The sequence below is a fragment of the Zingiber officinale genome, chromosome 4A (assembly GCF_018446385.1).
Source record: "Zingiber officinale cultivar Zhangliang chromosome 4A, Zo_v1.1, whole genome shotgun sequence".
NCBI lineage: Eukaryota > Viridiplantae > Streptophyta > Magnoliopsida > Zingiberales > Zingiberaceae > Zingiber > Zingiber officinale.
Window position 1 is genome coordinate 143,257,949 of NC_055992.1, and position 26,653 is coordinate 143,284,601.

At 39.2% G+C, this 26,653-nt stretch overlaps 2 long non-coding RNA genes across 2 annotated transcripts; both read right to left on the reverse strand.

Annotated features, from left to right (window-relative positions):
- Positions 1 to 7,080: 7,080 nt before the first annotated feature.
- On the reverse strand, positions 7,081 to 8,516 carry LOC121973741. Its single transcript, XR_006109735.1, has 4 exons — positions 8,090 to 8,516; positions 7,881 to 7,984; positions 7,487 to 7,763; positions 7,081 to 7,141 (listed from the first exon to the last, which is right to left on the reverse strand). It is a non-coding gene; the product is annotated as an uncharacterized LOC121973741 (long non-coding RNA).
- Positions 8,517 to 14,622: 6,106 nt separating this feature from the next.
- LOC121973742 lies at positions 14,623 to 15,858 on the reverse strand. The gene is made up of 3 exons (XR_006109737.1): positions 15,432 to 15,858; positions 15,223 to 15,326; positions 14,623 to 15,105 (listed from the first exon to the last, which is right to left on the reverse strand). It is a non-coding gene; the product is annotated as an uncharacterized LOC121973742 (long non-coding RNA).
- Between the last annotated feature and the right edge of the window lie 10,795 nt (positions 15,859 to 26,653).

A 26,653-nucleotide genomic window follows, 5' to 3' on the forward strand; every position in this document is an offset into this window, starting at 1 on the left:
AAAGAAAATGAGGAGAAAGAGTGTGTGATGGGAGAAATTGAGGAGAGAGGAAGTGTGATGAGAGAAAATAAAGAGGGAGTGTGATGGAAGAGAAAGGATGAGGAGAGAGAAAGTACGATGGGAGAGAATGAAGAGAGAGAAAGTGTGATGAGAGAAAATGAGAAGAGAGAGTGTATGATGAGAGATATTAAGAAGAAAAAAAGTATGATGAGAGAAAAAAATGAGAAAAGAGAGTATGATAGAAGAGAAAGCATGATGAAAGAGGATGAGGACAAGAAAAGTGTGATGAAAAAGAAAATGTAATGGAAGAGAATGAATAGATAGAAAGTGTGATGAGAACAAATAAAAAGAGATAGTGTATGATGGGAGGGATTGAAGAGATAAAAAATATGATGAGAGAAATAGTGTGATGATATAATAGGGAGAGAGAAAAGTATGATTAGAGAGAATAAAGAGAGAGAAAGTGATAAGAAAGAAAATTTGAATAAATATATTAAGAGTATTTTCATTCAAAACTTAACTCTCATTCTCATTCTCATCAAAACCTAAGGGAAGAGGTAGGTTTCATTAATACTCAAGTTTTTAAATTTTATTCTAAAATTTTAATTTCATTTCCATCAACCAATACTATGTTTGGAATGAATTCATTCCCTTATTCCCATTTGGTCAAAATCAAATCGATCATCGAATTTAGAAATTCAATTTGATTAATTCGATTTTTTATTTTTTTTAATTCAGTTCGATTTTCGATTAATTCAGTTAAGTTTCAATTTTAAATTTTGTAATTATGTTAAACTGAATAAATCAAATAAAAATATTAATTTAATTATTTTTTATTTAAAAATATAATAAAAACTTAATTAATTAAATAAAAGTTTGGTTTTTTAAAGTTAAAATCGAATAAGATTTTAAAATTTTGATTAATTCAATCGAAAATTGAATTAATCGATATTTTATTAGTTCAGCCTGTTCGATTTTCGTAGAAAAAATCGATCGATTCGATTAGTTCGAAAATTTGTTGACTTATTTGATTTTCTCACCCTTAGTTACTTCAAGAATTGATGGATTAATTGGATACATAGTGTCAATAAAAAATAAGAAATAAAAAATAAAAAAGTAAAAAAAATATAATTTATGTCTATTTTTAAAAAGAAAATACATAAACAAAATTATTTTATTTTTTAATTAATCGAGATAAGGAAAATATAGTGAGGATGCACGTCTCTCTAATAACAATCCAAGTAAGCTTTTTGAAATGATTTTAAAAATAAAAGTCTTTATTTATGAAAATTTTCTTTCTAGATTTTATTTCATAGAAAATAAATTAAAAATAAATACATATTTATTATCAACTTTATGGTACCTTTAAATAATATTTTTTTTCATAGCAATCCTATTTGATATTAAAAAAAGAAATAAATCACAGAGAGCTCCATCCAATATAACGTCCTTTTGTATAGCGAGCCAAGTGACCCGCAATGCATTTCGTATATGGTGAAAATCGACTTCATGACCTATTACAAGGATAACACCTGCAAATACCAATCATGTCGATTCGTGAGAGCAGTTTTGCTCTTCTTGTAGCTTATAAATAGATTGATTTGTTCATTGGTGAGAAATTAGCATTAGTGAGAAGTCCAACAAGGATTTGGTAAAGGAAGAAGTCTTAGAAGATCGTAGGAGATTGGAAGTTAGGAATTAGGTGACAAGTTCAAGTCAATCAAAAGTAATCGGATGTTTAACAGTTGATCGGAAGTTCTAGTAAGTCGTAGGAGACCAGATGTGAAAGGAGTAAACTTTAGACAAGTATGAAAAATCCTAAAAGAGTGAACTCTATGCAAGTGGAAGTCCTAATAGTAACACTAGACAAGAGGAAGTCCTGTGATAAAGCTATAATCTCAATGATGAAAAGTCTTTAAGTGAAGAGAAGACTTTGTAAGTTGATTATTATACTAATGTTAAAGTCTTAATGAGTAAAGGTTGATTCATAGAACAATTTGTTAAATTATATATCCATGATTTTCTAAGCAATAGGTTCTATAGCTTAATAGGTCCAAATCTAACTCAGGCGATTGGAAGGGGATTTTCTACTTGATTAAAACACTTTTTAGTTAATTGAAAAAATTAGTCGATGGTAAAAATAATTAAAATCTAGATGAATCGTTCAAGAAGAATTTTTAGTAGATCAAAAAATCCTTATAAAAGAATTTCGAGTAGAGCACTTTAAAAACATGACATTCATTTCTACATCTAAAGCTCTTAAGGATTCTGTTGTTCCTATATTCTATTGTTCATGTGAAAATCTCAATTGGCTATCATACCAATTCAGAGTGATCTCACTCTAATATCAATTATAGGATCGAGAGAAGCGCTGGAGGGGGTAAACGATGCTCGTCTCATCGCTTACTAGTTTAAAACTCATTTTTATCTTTTCAAAGTTTGCAATGGAAATGTAAAACATGACAAGAACTTGTTTATTTTTACCTAGTTCAAAACCTCATGTTATTACTCCAAAGCTTACGATCGCTGATCACTTTGGTTTAACAATTCACTAATAATTTTTTCTCTGAACAACTATTCAAAGAAAGAAATTCGTCTTTTATAAAAGATAAAGAACAATAACAAATTTCTCGTTCCTTTAACTTTAAAGCACGAAAAAGACGAGCACAATAAAAATGATACTCATAAAGTATATCTTAGAGGGCCAGGGTCGCTTTATTTTCGGAGTAGCACAACGACATCATGAGGGAACTTTGCACATAACAAGAGTAGGAAGGTGTACGATAGTTGTATGTCAAGCCTCTGATTGAGCCTTCTTTTATAGATTAGGTTGGGTCTACCAATCCATCTGATTAATCTACAAGTTGTCTCGATAATAAAATCCAAATCCAATCTATTAGTTGACTTGTCTATAAGATTAATCTACCGATCCTCCATCTAGCCAGTCCCTTTTTGCCACCTCAACACCTTGACATCAATCATCTATCATGTCAACTTTGCAAACCTTATCATTGAATGCACCTTTTGCCATGTCAGCAGATCAATCCATATCCCCATGCCATGTTAGCCGTATAGTCCTTATCTAGTGTCACGTCAGCCATCTAAGACTTATCCTATCCACCTCGGATGCCACATCAACACACAAGACATCTCAGCTGACACTTCAGCATAAGGTTGACCAAATCTTACCATTCGGTCAACCAAATCTTACTATTTGATCTATCAAATCGTTCGGTCAACTGATTAGCTCTGTAACGACCACCCTTCTTACTACTACTACACTCTAAGGATGACCGTTACTTAACTACTAACTCTACTTAACCGGTATGATTAAAAATCACATGGAAACCCTACCGAAAAATTTCGGCAGAGTCTCCCTTGTACCGGTGACCATAAACCAAGATACAAGCATAGTATACATCAGCCACAGGCGGCTGGAACATTTATCAAACAACCACGCAGTTAAATAAGTATCAAGCACGCAAATATCTACTTACTAAACTGAACTCATTCTACATGCAATCTAAACAGAATAATCTCAAATGACATGAACTTAAAATACAACTCAAATGGTTACAATAACTAAAATGCGGAAACTAAAATTAAGGGAAGAAGACTAAAGGGACTCCTTTCTAATCCCAAGACTTCCATAGTCCTGGCATCACACATCATCTGCGCCACCTTGTCGCCTTCCTTTATCTGCAGTAAGAGGAAATGCAAACTATAAGCAAAATGCTTAGTAAGCGCTATCTAACTCACAAAAACTCGATATGCATGTGAATATACTGAAAACTAAAACTGAATGCTCAACGGGAAAACTACTCATGCTCATCTACTAGTAAGTAAACAAACATACTGAAGTGCTAAACATGTAAAACTACTCATGCTCTTCTAACAGCAAAGAACAGTAAGCTAATCTAAATAACATGCTAGCATAAAAGGGAACTAAACTTGCTGAATTCTAAACACCTTCTGAATCTTATTTCACTTGCTTAAAGACTTATTCTTTAATACTTATGTAAAACTTATTTTGTTTGTTCAAAAACTTATACTTATAATACTTCAAAATAATAATCAACTTCTTCTTGGGCCCGACAACTGTACTTGCTATGCGCGCATCCCTAACTAGACCCGAGATAGCTGGTCCCGAATCTAGTAGGGTTACTAGGTTATCTAAACCTAGGGACCGACTATGGGAGCCTAGCCCAAGGACTACTGAGAGTCCTGCATACTGGGTTATCTAAACCTAGGGACGACTATGGGAGCCCAACCCAAGGACAACTGAGAGTCCAGTACAGTGCCACTGATAAAAGTAAAATACTTGTTATCTTTCAATACTTCTAATATATAATGCCTCGACACTTTCTTTAGCACCTTGTGTGCCGAAATCCCTAAAGTCTTGAATTCGGGATCTACTTAAAGCCTTGGCCTTTTTCTTTCTTTTCTTTATCTGTCTTATACTTGTTAATACTTCTAAAAGAATTTAATAGAACTCTTATTTTCCCACTGGAATACATGGCTGTTCATGCTTGTTAAAAATAGCCAATGAAAACTAGAAAATCTACATATCATACAAGCTTAAACTAAATCTAAAACTTGTTAGAACTAAAAAAACCTTAAATCTTGCTACAACAGAAATAAAAGAAAGAGAGCAAAGAATGCATGCTACTCAATAATCTCTAGCTATTCCAAAGCTGTACAGTGTAATCCGAAAGCAAAGAAAACAGAGTACACTATTTACTCTTAAACTTCTAGCCGTTCTAATGCTGTACAGAAAATCCAAAGCAAGGAAAACATTATAATTCAATACTACTCATGCTATTTTAGTAGTAAGGAAACTACACATGCTTAACTAATAACACATAGGGAAAGTCTAACAACATGCTAGAATAAAGAGAGATTATAACCTGCTGAACTGGAAATAAGAAACTTGAAAACTGAAGCTATAAAAACTAATCATCAACTAAAAACTAGGGTTCGGATGGAAGCAAGCCTAAGCATAATCTGATGACTAGGATTCGGATCATAGCCATTGAAACAACCAAGGTACAAACTGAAATCTGGCTTGCTAAACTACAAACTGAAAATTTGGCACAGCTGAAAATTTAAAAGAAACTATCGAATCCCCTTTAGGGATGCTACAACAGGACACTACAAAGGAGCATTCAAATCTGAAACTACTAGCAGGTTCCGTAAGGCACATTCCGAAAGCAAAGAATGGAAGCCAAAGCTCGAAACTACAAGTCTAAATTTGATCAGCGTTTCAAAAACAAGAGGTCTACTGAAACGTCAACGATCAAAGCTTAAGACTCCACAATATGGACTTCCCGAAACTCAACCTGTGAGAAGAAACACGGCAAATAAAACTCAACCAAAAACCCTAAATCTGTGATTGTAAACCACACCCTGTCACGCCCCAGGTAGTCCCTGTCCGAAGAAATTTCGGCAGCATCTCCCCTGTACGACGGACAATATGAATCTCAGTATACATATATCTATACCTCGGCCACACTCGGCCGGAATAATACACACAAACAGTAAACAATCCACGCAGTTATATTCAACATTTCTACATAGACATAATATGAACAATCCACGCAGTTATATAAAGAAAAGATGATATAGAAATCAACGAAGATATACGTACACATCCTACTCCACTACAACGAAGAAAACAAAATCCACGAAGTAATGAAAATATATCCGCAGCGGAAAAACCAAACGTAGTAAACCCAAGTGGTCAGTATAGAGTCCACAATACAAACCCACAATACAAGTATATAAGATGCAAAAGCAGAATATAATATGACAAAGAAAATCCTCGCGAGAATGGGGCTAGCGACTGGAATATCTCCCGACGGCCTCAACCTGAAAAATAGTAACAACGGGGTGAGTTCAAAGAACTCAGCAGGTAATCCAATAGATATGTACAGCAACATATAACTACTAGCAACATCCTATGGTACAGTACACTAAACCATAGAGCCTACAGTACAATCTCCTAACAGTACAACCTACGGTACGGTCTCCTAACAGTATAACAGATATGCATAGCTGAAATAAACTGTAATAACCAGCAAAAGGCATAAAGTACAGTCTATAGCACGAATAACAAGAAAATGCATAACTGAAATAAACTGTACTCACCTGCGAGGCTTGGGCAACTGACTATCAACATACAGAGATAAAAATAGTCAGAGCAAAAGCATGTATCCTGTATGCATGTCAATCATATGCAATCACCAAAATGCATCAATCATAACGAATGCAATCCGTGCATATGATGCAATATGACATGGTCACCCCTGTCAACCAGTCAGCTATCTCACACACAATGGTGAGACCGAGTGGGTAGGGTTGTGACACCGTGTCACTGCTCCTCAAGAGTGACCGAGTGGACGGGATCTTGTCGGAGTACACCTATCCTCCTACCTCAAACATAGTGAGGAGCGAATGCTCTCAACTCCCAGACGCGATGACGGGAGGGATCCTCGTCGCTACCACTGCAGCACACTACCCATGAGCGGACCAATGAGCACCGGAGCTACTGCCATACACACCCTAGTGCTGTGCCACTACCCATGCAGTGAACACGTTGTGTGCAGGCCTATGTAGCCGGCCGACGAGCTCAACAATAATGGAGTCATCAATCGCCCAGCATGCAATCATGCGATATGGTGCATGCGGCTACAATATGACATACCTGAACATAGTCTCCTCCATATATGTGTGTGCCCAAAAAGGTAAACGCATATATATAACCATGATATAAACAGCATAAACCCAAAGACATCACATATAACAATGATGTAAGTATCATGAATCCGAGAGCATGCATCACACATGTAAAGCAATTAATCCAGTAGAGTAGAGCACTATAGATATGCATCTCTATGAACATATATATACATGGCAAGAGGTAAATATCCAATCCTGAAGTAAAGCAACTAACAGATGAAGCATGTGATAGGTATTAACTAGCTAAGACCAGGGAAGAAATAAATCTACCACTATCACTAGCAACTATATATAAACTATACATATCATAAGACAGTATCAAAAGATAAGTCAAAGGGTACCCGCCTCAAATAGAAGGTACAATCCAAATCCGAAGTCGAGACGCCTATCTCGAATCAGAGTCCTGTGTCAAACAATATATATATTTTATTTAGCTAAATCCAAATGAAATAGCTAAATAAAATTCTCAAAACTAAATTAGGGCAAAACCCTAATCACCACAACCTTATCCTATCTAATTAAATCTAACGGTCAATTAGGATTAGTTATCTAATCCCTAATCTCCCATTAGATTAGAAATCCAACGGTTGACTAGGGTTAATTACCTTAACCCTAATCATTCCATTAAACTAATTCTAAACTAAATAATTCTACACATAAACAACTAAGTATAACCCTAATTCCAATCTACATCTGTTCATGAAGTCAAATCATATCTAAAACAAAGAACAAAACCTATACACCTTACCTTGATCAAGCTGCTGTAGATTGCTGAAACCAAGCAATCTGCTAAATGAGGTTGCTGCCAAAACTAGAAATGCTGCAGGACACCAAAATTACTTTCACAAATCCTCACTGGATTCACCTCACTGGATAGGTTGCTGCCGAACGTGAGATGAGTAGCTATGGAACAAGGTACACCATAAACAGAACAGCAAGGTGCTTGATTCCACTCCACAATTCGAATCAAGAAGGAATCAAGCAGTAAGACTACTGATCAAGCATCAACCCCTCTAGTCTTTGCCCTACAGCCCAAACACAACTCACTAATCAGAACAAAACTCCACCTCATCTCATTGGATCGGATCAAGTGAAGAGATCAAACAATGGAAATCACAGATCAAACAACACCTTAATCTTACCTCAATCGATCGTCTCCAAAAGGTGTTGCTCGATTAGATTCTGCACACCAGGGACTTCTCTAACCTTCAATCAACAAGAACAAGGAAGAAATCCATGACCTAACCTGAGATCGCCAACCATCAGCAAGAAGGCGAGCAAGAACCGGAGAAGAAGACTCGAACTAGGGCACAAATCAAAGAAATAGAAGGAATAAGGTTCGATGGCTTACCCTTGAAGCCCTAATTGCTCTTCCACATTGGCGACCGAGTGGATCTCGCTCGATTCAATGGCCTCAGTGATCGGCGCAAGAAGACGCGCATGTCTGCAGCCCGGAGATGAAAGGCGTCGGCCGGATCTGCGCTCAATCCAGCAGCTTCCTCCTCAAGTGACACCAACGATCGCCGGAGCTGGAGCCCTAATCCTGTCGGCGTCGGCGTCGACTGTCCGCAAAAGAGAACAGAGAGAAGGGAGAGAGAGAGAGAAAGGGCTTCGGCTAGATCCGAAGGGGTCTCGGCCGACGGTTGGACAACCGGCACAGGCGGCTGTGATCGGTGACGAGCGGAGGCGATCGGGAAGAAGAGAGGGGAGATCGGGGAAGGAGATCGGAAATTCGCGTCGGCAGAGAGGGTAAAGGTCGAGTTGGGATCGGCGTTTGGGGAGAAAAGAAATAAGAAAAGGGAATTTATATAATTAAACATTTCCTCTCTTAAATAGGTCTCCCAAATAGGCTTTATCCGAACCCAAAATTGATCCCCTCAAAACCCTCCGTACGAGCTCCGAAAAATTCCCAGAAAATTTCTAAAAATTCCGGAAAAATTCTATAAGGCTATTTCTGAAATAACCCTATGTATTTAAATTTCCTGAGATCTTACATCCTCCCCTACTAATAAAAATTTGGTCCCCAAATTTCGCTATAACCAACAGCAACCACTAGAATATAACCAACCAGTATAAATGTTGAACGAAACTCTAACCCACATACCTCAAGTAAAAAGATGAGGGTATCGAGCTCGGATCGTATCCTCCAGCTCCCAAGTAGCCTCTTCGTCAGAAAGATGCTGCCATCCGACTTTAACCAGTCGGACAGTCTTGTTCCGCAGCTGACGCTCTCTATGGTCCAGAATCCGCACCGGAACCTCCTCGTAAGTAACATCAGGCTGAATAGGAACAGATATATCTGACAGAACATGTGCCGGATCGGGTACGTATCTCCTCAGCATAGATACATGGAATACATCGTGAATGCCAGCTAGAGATGGTGGTAGCGCCAGACGGTAAGCTACTGCTCCAATCCTCTCCAAGATCTGGAATGGTCCAATATATCGGGGAGCTAGCTTACCTCGGAGACCAAATCTCTTCACCCCTTTCGTGGGTGAAACTCTAAGAAATACATGATCACCGATGGAGAACTCCAGGGGTCTCCGTCTCTGATCAGCATAACTCTTCTGACGGTCCTGAGCCTCTGACATCCTCCGTCGATAGTGCGAACTAACTCGCATCTGCTGAGCTCTCGAGGTCCTATCACTGGGCCTCCCCAACCTCTTCCTGGAGGATGGGTACGACAAGGCCTACCATACAACGCCTCAAACAATGCCATCTGGATAGTCGAATGATAGCCGTTGTTGTACGCGAACTCCACTAATGGCGGTGGTCCTCCCAACCGCCTCAAGTCCATGACACAAGACCTCATCAAGTCCTCCAATGTCTCGAATAGTCCGCCTGATCGCCCATCCGCTCATGGATGGAATGCCGATCGAAACGGGTGTGCCCAAGGCCCGCCGCAGACTCGCCAGTCGGACGTGAACCGTGGGTCTCTATCGATATGATGCTCAACGGAACTCCATGCAACTCGATAATCTCGACAAGATAACTCGCCTAATCGATCCAGAATCGCTTCCGGATCGCTAAAAGTGTGCGGATTTGGTTAATCGGTCAACGATTACCCAAATCGCATCCCGACCTCGCCGAGTCCTAGGCAATCCTACCACAAAATCCATAGTAATATGCTCCCACTTCCACTCGGAAGAGGGATCCTCTCAAGTAACCCAAGAGTCTCTCGTGCTCACCTTCACCGACGATAAGACATCTAGCAACAAACTCCGCGATGTCCTTCTTCATACCGCTCCACCAATAGAACGCCTCAAATCCCGATACATACGGGTCCCACCTGGGTGGATAGCAAATCTAGATCGATGAGCCTCCTGAGTAACTCCCTGACCGGGTGAGACCGAGGTACACATAATCTACCTCGGAAATAAACAATCCTCATCATCTCGTGTAAACTCGGTCTGCTGTCCGGAAGCTATATAAATGCTGATCTCCAGCCTAGGCCTCTCGAATCCTCATCCTGATCGACAACTGAGCAACCATGGTAACCAGAATACCCTGGTCTGTCCGTCCCTACTCCTCAAGGCCCAACTCGGAGAATCCCTGAATCAAGTCCGTGACTAAAACTCGGTGACAAGCTAAAGTCCCTCTGGACTTCCTGCTAAGTGCATCAGCAACCACATTAGCTTTACCCGGATGGTAGCTAATAGTACAATCATAATCCTTCAGGAACTCCATCCATCTCCTCTGTCGGAGATTGAGTTCCTTCTGGGTGAAAATATATTTGAGACTCTTATGATCAGTAAGAATCTCAAAAGTAATACCATAAAGATGATGTCGCCAAATCTTCAAAGCAAAGATAATAGCGGCTAGCTCTAAATCATGTACTGGGTAGTTCTTCTCATGCTCCTTCAACTGACGAAAAGCGTAAGAGACTACCCTATCGTGCTGCATCAATACAGCGCCCAAGCCCTGAAGAGATGCATCTGTGTAAAGTACGAATCCGTCATCACCAGAAGGTAAAACCAAGACTGGTGCTGATACTAATCTCCGCTTCAGCTCCTGGAAGCTGGTTTCACAAGCCTCTGACCACGTGAACTTCACGCCTTTCCTAGTCAGACGTGTCAATGGAATAGCAATGCTGGAGAAACCCTCAACGAATCGTCGGTAATATCCAACCAAGCCCACGAAACTGCGGATCTCCTGGACTGACTAAACTATCCTCTCGGAACAGAAATTCCGGACGCAGTTTCGGCTCAAGTGCCCAGGCAGTTTGCAATAATAGCAAACCGACTATCCTGTGGTGCATGCAGAGGTGATGTGATCTCGGGATCCGCATCGGGTGCAGTGAGAGTCACCGGTGGACTGTTTCTGGTTCTGCTAAGAAGACCAGGAACGTCTAGATGAAGATCGTCCTGACTTCTGGAGTCATCCAGATGACCCAGAAGTACCCTGACCCGTCTGAGTGTGACTGCTCTGTTGCTGCCCAGTAGTCTGTATCTGCTGGATCTGTCCAGAAGTCCGATCAGTCTTCTTCCTCTTTTTGTCTGCATTCACTCTCTGATGAGCAAACTCAATCATAAGAGCCCTATCTAGTGTCTCGGTGTATGATGAAGTACTAAAGCCAGAAATCTTCAGCTGAAGATGTCCGTCCAGTCCCTGGGCAAACTGAAGCATACGAGATCTGTCATCGGCAACTAACTCAGGACAGAATCTGGCCAACTGATTAAATTCGGCATTATACTCCATCACTAAGCGGTTATCCTGCCGAAGATTTAGAAAATCCTGCTGACGTGTCATCTGATACGCCCGAGGAAATTACTAACTCTCGAATGCCTCCCTAACTCTCGTCCAGGAAATATGCTGCTCGCCTATAATCGAGCGCTGTGTGTCCCACCAGATCTCTGCCCCATCTCGCAGGTGGTAAGCAGCTAGCTCGGCCTTCTCCCACTAGGAGCAGGCCATGTAAAAGAACGTACGCTCCATAGTCTCAATCCAGGACTGAGCTATGCTCGGATCAGTCTCCCCGCGGAATAATGTGAATCGACTCTTCATCGACTCGGCTAAGGCTGGGATCCGTGCTCGTGCCGCAACTATACCAGTAGGGATCGCTGCGGAACTAGGTAGAGCCACTAGAGCTGATCCTATGGGTGGTACTGAGGGATAGACCGGAAGAGGTATCACTGGTGCTGTCGTATAACCTGGAATGGGTACTGCTGGTGGAACTGCTGAGTAGGCATAAGTAGGGGCGACTGGAGGTACGGTGGGCGGTACCGGATAAGGAGTAACCGGTACTGCTGGTGCGGGTGCCGGGTATGCAGTAACCGGCGCAGGTATCTGGGGTGCCAAGTACGTAGAAGCAGGCGCGGCTAGAGGGGCTGTCGGGTATACTGCGGGTACTACCGCTGGGGGAGGTGCTGAATATGCCGACGGTGGTACCACTGGTGGTACAGTCGAGGTAGGTACCTCGGAAGTCGGAGCTATCGGGGTCTGATAGTCTAACGTGGTCACAATACCCTGAGGAGTCTATCCCTGATGGACAGGCTCAACCCTAACAGAACTCTCTGAAGACTCTGTCTCTAGAGAATCGATCGCCCTCATACATGTGCGACCACGTCTAAGTACTAGAACACGTATCATATATGTAAAAAAAAATGTTATCCAAATATCACTACAGGTATGAAAACTATAAAATTACCTGATTTACCTATTGCCGTCTGGAGATGTCCTGTCGCTGCATAGCCCCCAAATAGATCCAATAAAACCTCGTCAAAATGCCTCGGAATTCCGAAACGAGAAAATCGACGAAAATCCGTACAATCCGAAAATAGCGCGAAAGGCTCATGGACACCAAGACACAAAAATCCAAAATCGGAGCCTGACTCTGATACCAAATAAATTGGTATCAGATAAACCTCGAAAATCCAAAATGAATAGCAAGTATCGTGAGCCTAGCTCTGATACCAAATAAATTGGTATCAGATAAACTCAAGAATCCAATACAAAAAGAGCAGATACCGTAAACCCGCTCTGATACCAAATAAATTGTCACGCCCCAGGTAGTCCCTGTCCGAAAAAATTTCGGCAGCATCTCCCCTGTACGACGGACAATATGAATCTCAGTATACATATATCTATACCTCGGCCACACTCGGCCGGAATAATACACACAAACAGTAAACAATCCACGCAGTTATATTCAACATTTCTACATAGACATAATATGAACAATCCACGCAGTTATATAAAGAAAAGATGATATAGAAATCAACGAAGATATACGTACACATCCTACTCCACTACAACGAAGAAAACAAAATCCACGAAGTAATGAAAATATATCCGCAGCGGAAAAACCAAACGTAGTAAACCCAAGTGGTCAGTATAGAGTCCACAATACAAACCCACAATACAAGTATATAAGATGCAAAAGCAGAATATAATATGACAAAGAAAATCCTCGCGAGAATGGGGCTAGCGACTGGAATATCTCCCGACGGCCTCAACCTGAAAAATAGTAACAACGGGGTGAGTTCAAAGAACTCAGCAGGTAATCCAATAGATATGTACAGCAACATATAACTACTAGCAACATCCTATGGTACAGTACACTAAACCATAGAGCCTACAGTACAGTCTCCTAACAGTACAACCTACGGTACGGTCTCCTAACAGTATAACAGATATGCATAGCTGAAATAAACTGTAATAACCAGCAAAAGGCATAAAGTACAGTCTATAGCAAGAATAATAAGAAAATGCATAACTGAAATAAACTGTGCTCACCTGCGAGGCTTGGGCAACTGACTGTCAACATACAGAGATAAAAGTAGTCAGAGCAAAAGCATGTATCCTGTATGCATGTCAATCATATGCAATCACCAAAATGCATCAATCATAACGAATGCAATCCGTGCATATGATGCAATATGACATGGTCACCCCTGTCAACCAGTCAGCCATCTCACACACAATGGTGAGACCGAGTGGGTAGGGCTGTGCACTCTGCCGTCACTACCCCTGATGAGTGACCGAGTGGACGGGATGCTGTCGGAGTACACCTATCCTCCTACCTCAAACATAGTGAGGGAGCGCAATGCTCTCAACTCCCGGTACGCGATGACGGGGAGGGATCCCTGTCTGCTACCACGCTGCAGTCACACTACCCATGAGCGGACCAGCGGAGCACTACAGAGCTACTGCCATACACACCCTACTGTGCTGTGCCACTACCCATGCAGTGAAACACGTTGTGTGCAGGCCTATGTAGCCGGCCGACGAGCTCAACAATAATGGAGTCGTCAATCGCCCAGCATGCAATCATGCGATATGGTGCATGCGGCTACAATATGACATACCTGAACATAGTCTCCTCCATATATGTGTGTGCCCAAAAAGGTAAACGCATATATATAACCATGATATAAACAGCATAAACCCAAAGACATCACATATAACAATGATGTAAGTATCATGAATCCGAGAGCATGCATCACACATGTAAAGCAATTAATCCAGTAGAGTAGAGCACTATAGATATGCATCTCTATGAACATATATATACATGGCAAGAGGTAAATATCCAATCCTGAAGTAAAGCAACTAACAGATGAAGCATGTGATAGGTATTAACTAGCTAAGACCAGGGAAGAAATAAATCTACCACTATCACTAGCAACTATATATAAACTATACATATCATAAGACAGTATCAAAAGATAAGTCAAAGGGTACCCGCCTCAAATAGAAGGTACAATCCAAATCCGAAGTCGAGACGCCTATCTCGAATCGGAGTCCTGTGTCAAACAATATATATATTTTATTTAGCTAAATCCAAATGAAATAGCTAAATAAAATTCTCAAAACTAAATTAGGGCAAAACCCTAATCACCACAACCTTATCCTATCTAATTAAATCTAACGGTCAATTAGGATTAGTTATCTAATCCCTAATCTCCCATTAGATTAGAAATCCAACGGTTGACTAGGGTTAATTACCTTAACCCTAATCATTCCATTAAACTAATTCTAAACTAAATAATTCTACACATAAACAACTAAGTATAACCCTAATTCCAATCTACATCTGTTCATGAAGTCAAATCATATCTAAAACAAAGAACAAAACCTATACACCTTACCTTGATCAAGCTGCTGTAGATTGCTGAAACCAAGCAATCTGCTAAATGAGGTTGCTGCCAAAACTAGAAATGCTGCAGGACACCAAAATTACTTTCACAAATCCTCACTGGATTCACCTCACTGGATAGGTTGCTGCCGAACGTGAGATGAGTAGCTATGGAACAAGGTACACCATAAACAGAACAGCAAGGTGCTTGATTCCACTCCACAATTCGAATCAAGAAGGAATCAAGCAGTAAGACTACTGATCAAGCATCAACCCCTCTAGTCTTTGCCCTACAGCCCAAACACAACTCACTAATCAGAACAAAACTCCACCTCATCTCATTGGATCGGATCAAGTGAAGAGATCAAACAATGGAAATCACAGATCAAACAACACCTTAATCTTACCTCAATCGATCGTCTCCAAAAGGTGTTGCTCGATTAGATTCTGCACACCAGGGACTTCTCTAACCTTCAATCAACAAGAACAAGGAAGAAATCCATGACCTAACCTGAGATCGCCAACCATCAGCAAGAAGGCGAGCAAGAACCGGAGAAGAAGACTCGAACTAGGGCACAAATCAAAGAAATAGAAGGAATAAGGTTCGATGGCTTACCCTTGAAGCCCTAATTGCTCTTCCACATTGGCGATTGAGTGGATCTCGCTCGATTCAATGGCCTCAGTGATCGGCGCAAGAAGACGCGCATGTCTGCAGCCCGGTGATGAAAGGCGTCGGCCGGATCTGCGCTCAATCCAGCAGCTTCCTCCTCAAGTGACACCAACGATCGCCGGAGCTGGAGCCCTAATCCTGTCGGCGTCGGCGTCGACTGTCCGCAAAAGAGAACAGAGAGAAGGGAGAGAGAGAGAGAAAGGGCTTCGGCTAGATCCGAAGGGGTCTCGGCCGACGGTTGGACAACCGGCACAGGCGGCTGTGATCGGTGACGAGCGGAGGCGATCGGGAAGAAGAGAGGGGAGATCGGGGAAGGAGATCGGAAATTCGCGTCGGCAGAGAGGGTAAAGGTCGAGTTGGGATCGGCGTTTGGGGAGAAAAGAAATAAGAAAAGGGAATTTATATAATTAAACATTTCCTCTCTTAAATAGGTCTCCCAAATAGGCTTTATCCGAACCCAAAATTGATCCCCTCAAAACCCTCCGTACGAGCTCCGAAAAATTCCCAAAAAATTTCTAAAAATTCCGGAAAAATTCTATAAGGCTATTTCTGAAATAACCCTATGTATTTAAATTTCCTGAGATCTTACACACCCTATCTCAACCTCCTATAAAAACTCATGGCAAAAAATTCAAAGGGAATCACTGCCCTATTCGATAAACTCCGGAAAAATAGAATGCTAACAAGAAATCCGAAACACATGTTGAAACTAAACAATTTGTTTCTTATCCAAAACCCAACTAATCCGGATTGAATTTACAACAGCTAGCCTCAAGAAGACACTTCTTACAACATGCTTCGGAAGGACAAGAAGAAGAAAACAAGAATCTGAACTACCCAATTAGCTATAACCTTGTAGCTGATCCGTTTACAGAACATCACAAACATTCACAAACAAAAACCGAAATCTATCCCTAGCTTATGAACCATCTCAACAGGAACTCGGAACTTTGCTTACCCATTACTATCCGGAAGCCAAACCATTCGAAAACCAATCGAAGGAACAACTCTTACTGCAGGTGAGAGCACTTACCTCTTCTTAAACCTACAACCGGAACAACTTCCAGGGCTTGCGGAAATTGCAAGCTTCGACTCCTTCGTGCTTACGGTTCCTCCTCGACGCAAGGATCACGACGGTGAAGAACCACCCGAGTTAGCCAGCCACCGGCCGCCGAAATCGTGCCCTAGCCGCGGCTTGTTTCCGCCCGAGCTGCCTTTGTCGCTCGAGAGAGGAAGGGATCGGGAGGGAAAAGGATTAGGTTTAGGTCACGGGAAAATTAAGCCTTAAGTTTCTCTTTTAAATTCCCGGATTCCATTAACTTCCTTAAATAAAATTTCCTACCTTTTCTAAACAGAACTGGTGGCTGGATCACTTGGTCAGCCGGGTTTTGACCGAGCTAAAGGCAGCAGGTTCAAATCCCCAGCCGAGCCTTTTATTCTCCTTTTATTCTGCTATTAACTATTTATTACTTAAATACAATTCGACCCTTATTTGATCAACTAATAACTGCTAGCCCAGTTGGTTAGTTGGGTTTTGCTCGGGTCAGGGGTTGCCGGTTCAAGCCTCAGCTTGGACATTTTTTTGTTGAAACTTCTTTCATTTAGTAAAAATACCAAACGACCTCCAAAAATTGCATAAAAATATTCTATAAATTCCTAAAAATCTCTAGAATTTTTCTAAATCATTTCTAGATTTTAATAAGGTCTTTTAGGACTCCAAATCATGAAATTTGGGGTGTTACAAGCTCTTTCGATCTATCGAATCCTACAAAATAGAGTTAGTACAAAATATAATAATAAGCAAGATAATGTTAGACCGTTACTTAATTGTCCGATATCGACTTTGGAATCCGAGTGGAATTGGTAGTCGGATCGTCGCCTAAGGTTGTTCCATTAGAGAGAACACATCCTCACTTGTCCTGAACTTTACCTTGGCTTAACTTTTGCCAAACATCAAGTCCAACTGATTTGTTTAAACTTCCCTACTTTATGTCAGATCCTTCAGCACATCATGACTTCCCTTGACTCATTATTAGGTCCCATCAAATATGTTTTTCTATATGCCAAGTCCAGTAGACTCATCTGAATTTCTTACCTAGTGTCAAATTATCTTAGTCCACCAAGTCTTCATTGCCTAGTATCAGATCCACTTGACTTATTAGGACTTTCATGTTAACTCTTGCACGTTTAACCAAGCGTGTTAGTCCAACAGATAGCTTAAATTTAAATATTTACTAACATCAAAACTTCAGTTTGATTTTGGTGCTCCCTGCACCAATAGTAACCTCCATAAAATCCCCTTTATAGGATTTATATTTCTGACTTGAATCCACTAATCAATTGCCTATTCATTATCTTTTGGTCAATTTCTTGCTCATCAATCAACTGCTCCATTTATAGGATAAGAATTCAACCATTATAAAAACCCTATCCAATTATTATCTCCTCAACAAATTCATATTTTAACATCAATCGATTATGCTAGTTGATTGCCTATACACTAGTCATCCATCACAAATGATCTAAAACATTCTATTTGATTTTATTTTAGCTTGAGTCAACTACCTAATCAATTGCACCATTAGTCAACTGATTCAATACCAGTTGACAGCCAAAATCACGAATCCATCTAAATTATAACTTTATGATTTTTTATTCATTAGTCAATTGCTATACATGAAACTTGACTAAACCATATTTTTGTTGTTTCATGTTTATTATCTCTTCTACCAATCGAGTGATACTCTAGTTCTGACCACACAAAGGCTAGATATATGTCATGCCAAAAGACTCCTTGCCTTTGGGACTTCCTTACCTACCTAGTACAAGTTAACACATCTTATCAAGATTTCTTCCTTGCCTAGTATCATCAACCTGATATGACTTCACTTTCTTAGAGACTCCTTGTCTCTAAGACTTCACTCATTGCCTAATATTCAAATCATTGGCCCAAGACTTCCTTTTGCCTAGATTCAGGTCACCTTTAACATGGTAGAACTTTTATTGCATAAAATCCACTCCTCTAGGACTTTCAACCTTAGCATCCCATCACCATAATGTATCTAGACTTCCATCACTACTAAGCTACCAATAACCATTGACTTATCTAGACTTTCCATCAACTTTAGTCATCCATGAGATATCAAGACTTTCCAACACATGCCTAATGTCTAATATTCTATGACCCATTAAGACTTTCATTACCAACACCAGTTGGATTTCAACTACTAACTGTTCAACCAATCTTATATCCATTCAGAATTTTCCCTTATCAACTTGTTTAACATATAATTATTTAATGTCCAATCAACTTTGATCCAATTAAATATTTTCACTATCAAGTATTTGGTCAATCTTATCCTCCTTGACACATTGCTTAACCATCAAATATATTAATTAAATATTAAAACTTAATTTAAAATTGTTCAATCTTAACCATGGATTGACTACACTAATGCAAGGTTGGGAGAAATGCTTCCTTAAAGGGAAAGGGACTTCCCTAAGGATAAGTAAATTGGATTGAGAAGAAGATGGAAATGGGGGAGGGGGTAGGTTACACACTTTAATGAGATGAAAGACTCATGGAATGAGCATCAAGATGACCCTTAAAATGAATAAATAGAATCTATCTTTGTTAAAATGGGTACATATTTCTTTTTAGGGAAAGGTTCACCATGAAAGTGTTGGTTAGTCCTAAGAAAATCGTACCGGTTCCACTGTACAAAATTTTTTTGTACAAGTGTCGAATGTTTCCTTAAATAACCTATTGTGTTCTTTAGAAGTTAAATTAGGAATCGCAGACGGAACTTAACATCATTGATTCCAAATTTAACTTATCTGTTCTTAATGATTTATATTTGAATCGCAAGCGGAACTTAACACTATTGACTCAAATCTACCTAAGTTATTAATTTCCAAAATTGGCTTCCAGGACTGCATGGCGAGGCACATGGCCTTCTTGGATATGGGAGCAACCACCACCACATAGGCAAAGCCTTTTAAGAAAAGCTAATATTTATTTCCTTAAATAACTCTAGGTTAACCAAAAAGAACAATCGAATCACAAATTCGAAAAAGAAGAAAACACAAATTCGAAAAAACTATTTCGAAAACTCTAGAATCATATGCCTCTTGTGTTTGGTATTTCCATAAATAACTATACAAAGAAAATTAGTACGATGCGGAAAACAATTACTAGTTATACCTTTCTTTGTAAGCAAAATAACCTCTTAATCTTCTACCGTATTCCTCTTCTTATCTCGGACGTTGTGTGGGCAACGATCTTCCGAGATGAGAACCACCAAGCTCCTTCTTCTCCAAGCTAGATTCGGCCACCATTAATTCTCCATGAGAAGTAAAGGTCCGGCCACCACCACCAAGCTCCAAGGGATGCTAGAAACGAAGCCTTCTTTCTCTCCTTCTTCTCCTAGCTAGAACCGGCCACCATGGAAAGCTCTTGTGTTGATGCCATCGGCCACAAAAGAGGAAGAGAAAAGAAGGAGAAGAAGAGACCCTAGGGCCGACAACACCAAGGAAGAAAAGAGAGGAAGAAAAGAATAGAGTCGTTCTCTATGAAGGCACCTCTACCCTCTCTTTTATAATCCTTGGTCTTGGCAAATAAGGAAATTTTAATAAAAACTTCCTAAATTCTTTTACCATGAAAAGGAAAATTTAATTAATTAAAAATTAATTTTCTTTTCTCAATTGATATGGCCGGCCACTTTCTCCCCAAAACAAGGAAAGTTTTAATTAAAACAAGAATTAAAACTTCCTAATTTGTTTCCGAAAATTTATAAAAATTTCTCCAATAAATTTTCCCTTCATGGTGATTTATAAAAAGAAATTTTATAAATTAAAACCTTTCTTTTAAACATGTGGATAATTTCCAAAAGAAAAGTTATCTCTAAAAATTAAAATCTCTTTTCAATCTACAAATAAGGAAAGATATCAAATCTTTTCTTAATATTTTGTAGAAACTAATAAAAGAGAATATTTAATTTTTAAAACTCTCTTTTAAATTATGATCATGGTTAAAAAGGAAAGTTTTCTCAAAATTAAAATCTCCTTTCAATCTACAAATAAGGAAAGATTTCAAATCTTTTCTTAATCTTTTGTAGAAAACTCTAAAAGGAAAATTTTAAATTTTAAACTCTCTTTTAAAACCATGATATCCACATAAGAAATAATTTTAAAAAAATCTTTTATAATATTCTAGTGGTCGGCCACCTAAGCTTGGGACTCAAGCTTTGGCCGGCCACCAACTTGGCTCATCCACTTGGTCTTGGCCGACCCTAGCTTGGGTTCCAAGCTAGCTTGGCCGACCCCATTAGGATGGGTAAGAAGGTGGGCATGTGGTGGGTATAAATCTCTATATACAAGAGGCTACGATAGGGACCGAGAGGAGGAATTGGTTTTTGTCTCCCGATGAAATTAAGCTTCTCGTGTTCACCCCGAACACACAACTTAACCTCATCAATATTAATTCATACCACTAAAGAATTATTATTGAACTACCGCACTGTTGGGTTTTTCGGGCCGCGAAAATTGCTTTTTCGCGTCGCGGAAACCCCGAAACTCCCTAGCCAACGGATCTGTGCGAAGAGTATAGAACAAAAATTTTACATGTACGAGTTTACTAACTAGATCTACACTTAGATCTACATGTTTAGAAGGTTACCCTTGTTGCGTGCCTTTTTGCGAATCCCGCTCGTCCAAGGTGCGCTGGATCTCGAGTGTGTTCAAACGTACACACCTCTAGTAGTATTCACACAAACAAGAAGTGTTCTCTAACACTCAAGGATGGAGAAGAGAACACCACAAGTGTGCTAGCACTTCTTGATGCTCTCGGATAGGATTGGAAGATGAAGAAAGGAAAAGAAGAGAACACACTTCTCTAAAAACTCTATGTGACTTTCACTAACCTTTCTTCTTGGATTAGATTCACTCACCTTTCTTCTTCCTTGCTTGAAACCCACGGCAACAGTAGTAAAGGAGGAGAAAGAACCCAAGGAAGAAGATGCAACAATGAACACACATCAATGCCACAAACCAAAACCTCCACCCACATTAGTGTGGCCGACCACATCTTGTAACTCCCCTCATTTAATGTGGCCGACCACATTAAATGGAATGGGATGTGTAACCTCCATGAGGTGGCACACCATGATGAGGTGGAGATGATGTGGCAAGGTTAGTCATGCCATGTAGGATGAGTCAACCTTCATGATGTGGCAATACATCAAGTCAAACTTGATGTTTCAACTTCCATTTGGTCAAGTCAAAATTGACAAATTCTCTTCCTTGTTGAGTTAAAATCAACCTTTGGTTCAAGTCAATTTTAATCTAATGAATCTCAATTCATTAATATAAATTGACTCAATGAATCAAATTTAAATTAGACTCATTTAACAATTGAATCTAATTGAGTCTAACTCAATAAGTCTAATTTGAATTAATCTGAATCCAATCTTTGGTACATCATATGAACCTAATCCAATTGGTTCATCATATGAACCTAATCTCCATCCACTTGTTCTTTGTGTGTGACCCAATAGGTTCTTGTAACGTTGGCAATGTTTCTAAACTCCTTTAGAAAACATAAGCAATGAGCGGCATCTAGCAATACATCATTGATACCCAAGTTACAAGAATGTTGAGATCCAATATCACCTTGTGACTACTAATTGTGACTCCTCACAATATATGACAAGTGTCCTTCTATCCTAGACATCTAGATTAATCAATGTGAGGCATAGACCGTGTCATCCTCTAATTAATCTAAATCTTGAACTCCAAGTAGACTCACTCGATCAAATGAGCTCAATATCTCATATTGACTCATTTGGGCATGGCCATGCACTTCGTGGTCTCACTCTATCAAGAATATCGATGTCGCTCCCGTCATATAGGAGGGATAGATCCCATCTACATCACTCACATCCCTCCGCATAATTTGTTACATACCCAGTAATCGCCTTTATAGTCCACCCAGTTACGGGTAACGTTTGACGAAACCAAAGTACATAACTCCTTATGTAGGGAACCATGGTGACTTCAGGTCTAAGTACTAGTAGTCATACTAATAGCCGCATGAGAAAGTATATGACACTCATATAACGATCCATGATACTTTCTCATGGCGGGTCATTCAGTATACATTCTCTAATGCATACCCATGTGTCAACTTGATATCTCTATATCCATGACTTGTGAGATCAAGTCATCGAGTTGACCTACATGCTAGTCTTATTGCATTAACATTGTCCCTGAATGTTAATACTCGACTAGGAATGATTAAGAGTAGTGTTCCCTATATCATCTCACTATCGATTCAACTAATCGATTGATATAGGTACGAACCTTCTACTCAAGGACGTTATTATACTTAGTTTATTTGGCACCAATACAAGTATAATAACCAAAAACCAAATGCCTTTATTTATATAGAATATGATACAACAAGTCCATAATACAATCATCAAATGATTGGCTCTAGGGCTCTAGCTAACACGCACCAATCCCAAATTACATTTTTGGGCTCCTTCTTATTATGAGTGTGTTAGTCTCCCTGTGTTTAAGATGTCGAATATCCACTAATTAAGTGAGTTACTGACAACTCATTTAATTAATAACTTAGTCCAAGAGTAGTACCACTCAACCTTATCGTCATGTCGGACTAAGTCCACCTGCAGGGTTTAACATGACAATCTTTATGAGCTCCTCTTGGGGACATTATCAACCTAGATCACTAGGACACAGTTTCCTTCTATAATCAACAACACACACTATAAGTGATATCATTTCCCAACTTATCAGACTTATTGATTTATCGAACTAAATCTCACCCATTGATAAATTAAAGAAATAAATATCAAATATATGTGCTTGTTATTATATTAGGATTAAGAGCACACACTTCCATAATAACTAAGGTCTAGTTCTTTTATCAAGTTAGTATAAAAAGAACTTACCTAAAATGGTCCTACTCAATACACTTAGAGTGTACTAGTGTAATTTATTAGTCAAGATAAACTAATAACTAATTATACTACGACTATTCCAATGGTTTGTTCCTTTCCATCTTAGTCATGAGCAACTGTTTATAATTTATAAAGAACCGATAACATGATCTTCTGTGTGTGACACCACACACCATGTTATCTACAATATAAATTAATTGAACAACTACATTTATTATAAATGTAGACATTTGACCAATGTGATTCTTATTTCTAAATAAATGTTTATACCAAAAGCTAGGCTTTTAGTATACATCCTAACAATCTCCCACTTATACTAAAAGACTAAGCTGCCATATCTGTTGTCATACATCTGATTCCCAACCCTTCAACATGTCCATCAAAAACTCTTGCTTTAAGGGCCTTAGTGAAAGGATCTTCCAGTTTATCACTTGTGCAATCTAAGTAGCAACAACTTCCCCTCGTTATATGATTTCTCGTATTGGGTACTAATTGCGCTCTATTGTGTTTACTTGCCTTATGGACTTATGGTTTCTTCGAGTTTGCTACTGCACCAAATTATTTTGGACAAACCAGAAATCATATCGAAGTCTATCTTGAAGTATCTGAGCTATACAGCTTCTATGACTACCTCAGAGGCTGCCATATACTCAGCTTCTATTGTAGAGTCTGAAAAAGTACCTATGCTTATCACTCTTTCATAGTTATGACTTTACCTCCTAAAGTAAACACAAAACCCCGAGGTTGACTTACTATTGTCCCTTTCCAATTGGATGTTAAAATTCATGCAACCCACAGGGAACAAATTATCTGCCTTGTAAGCTAGCATATAATCTCTAGTGCCTCTAAGGTACTTTAATATATGCTTTACCGCAGACCAATGTTCTTGTCCAGAGTTACTTTGATATCTGCTAACCATGCCCACGACAAAATAGATATCCAGTCTCGTACACAGCATTGCATACATTAGACTTCCTACAGCCGAAGCATAAGAAACTACCTTTATGCCCTTTATTTCCTTTGATGTCTTCTGAGACATCTCTTTAGATAAAGCTACTCCATGCTGAAAAGGTAAGAAACCTTTCTTGGAGTTTTGCATGCTAAAACGAGCTAGGATAGTATGAAGCTTGGGATAAGCACAACATTCTTTTCTTGTGATCCCTTTGATCCCGAGAATATGTGTGCACTCTCCCAAATCCTTCATATTGAATTGTTTGGACAACCATACCCTTACTTCTGACAACACTTTGATATTATTTCCAACTACCAAAAATGTTATCTACGTATAGTACAAGAAATACCACCACATTTCCATCACATTTCTTGTATACACAAAACTCATTCGGTTATAAAATAAATCCATAGGTCTGGATTACTTTATTAAACCGGATGTACCAAGACCTTGAAGCTTTACTTCAGTCCATAGACTGTTTGAGCTTACACACAAGATGCTCTTTGCTCTTTGCAATTAACCCTTCTGGTTGTTTTATATGGATGTTTTCTTCAAGACTTCCATTAAGGAAAACTGTCTTGACATCCACTTGCTAAATCTCATAGATAAAAGAATCCGGGTAGACTTAAGCATGACTACCGGTAAAAAAGTTTCCTTTTTCAACAAGCCTTGCTTTGAAAGTTTCTACCTTCCTGTCTATCCCTCTTTTCCTATTGTAGACTTCTTTTTACCCAATGACTTTTACACCATTTGGTGATTTTATAAGGTTCCAGACTCTATTAGAATACATATATTCTAATTTTGTATTCTTTGCAAAGATGCTGCATCTTTATCTTGGAGTGCTTCGTCATATGTCCGGAGATCAGGTTCATGTCCTCCAGGGATCGAGTCCAAAGACTCTCCCAAAACATGAATCTTTTTAGGTTGTCTAACAACCCTCCCACTACGACGAGGTACTTTCTGCAATTGTGTATCATTTGTGATACGTGTTATAGTTTCTTGTGATATTTTATCTTGTACAGTTGGTACTAGGTTAGACGTGTCCTTTAATTTCCTTAAGAACAATTTTTACTCATAGGCTTGTGGTTTATAGTATAGTCCTTTTCTCAAATCGAGCATTGGTGCCAACAATGACCTTCCGATTTTAAGGACTACAAACCTCTTTTCGTTTTTCTAGGATAACTCATAAATAAGTGAACTCATGTCCAATATTTCAGTGTCTCTCACGTGCTAGACCACCCAAATCCGAATATGCTTCAGACTAGGCTTACACCCATTCTGCAATTCTGTGGGAGTAGAGAGTTCTGACTTAGAAGGTACTATGTTCACTTCCGTTTCCAGTGTATATTCTTAAAATGAATTTGGTAATTTTATAAATAACTCATCATCGATCTAATTATTCCATAAGAGCCTAATACCTTCTTTCTACTACACCATTCTGTTGGGATGTACCAAGTGCAGTTAATTGGGATTGAATCCCTACTTCTGATAAGTGACTTCTAAATTCTCCCAAGAGGTATTTGTTACTACGATCTCACCATAGTGTCTCGATATTTTTACTTTGACATTTCTCTGCATCAGCCTCATACTCTTTGAACTAATCAAGGCACTTAGACTTGCGGTGTATCAAGTAAATCTATTTGTGTCTCGAATAGTTGTCTATAAAATAGATGAAATATTCGAAACTACCTCTTGTCTGGATAGTCATAGGTCCACATAAATTAGAATGAACTAATTCCAACACATCCTCGACTCTATACCCCTTAGGCTTTAAAAGCTCATTGGTTATTCTTCCAAGTAAGATCTGCAGGATTGGAAAATTTTCCACTACCAATGAACCTAAGAGTTCATTGGTTTTTATCCTTTGAATCCTACTCAAGTTAACATAATCTAGCCTTAGACTGCCAAGGATGTGATTGGTTCATTTTTGAAGGTTCCTTTCTCTTATTAAAATTAAAAGATGTGTTACTAATTTCCATTTATTGTATTGTGGGAGTTATTGGATTTATAAATTGTCAACTAACGTACCAGAATAGATATCTTTCCTATTTTCTTGATAACAAGTTTATCAAAATAGATAGAATATCTGAAATCAAATTATTTCTAAACTTGGTACGTAAAGATAATTTCTTAAAATCCATATTTTATTCCTATCAGAGGATAAGCATCTCCCACTGCAACAACTACCACTTTTGCAGCAGTGCCCATATAGACGGTGATTTCCCCTTCATATAGTT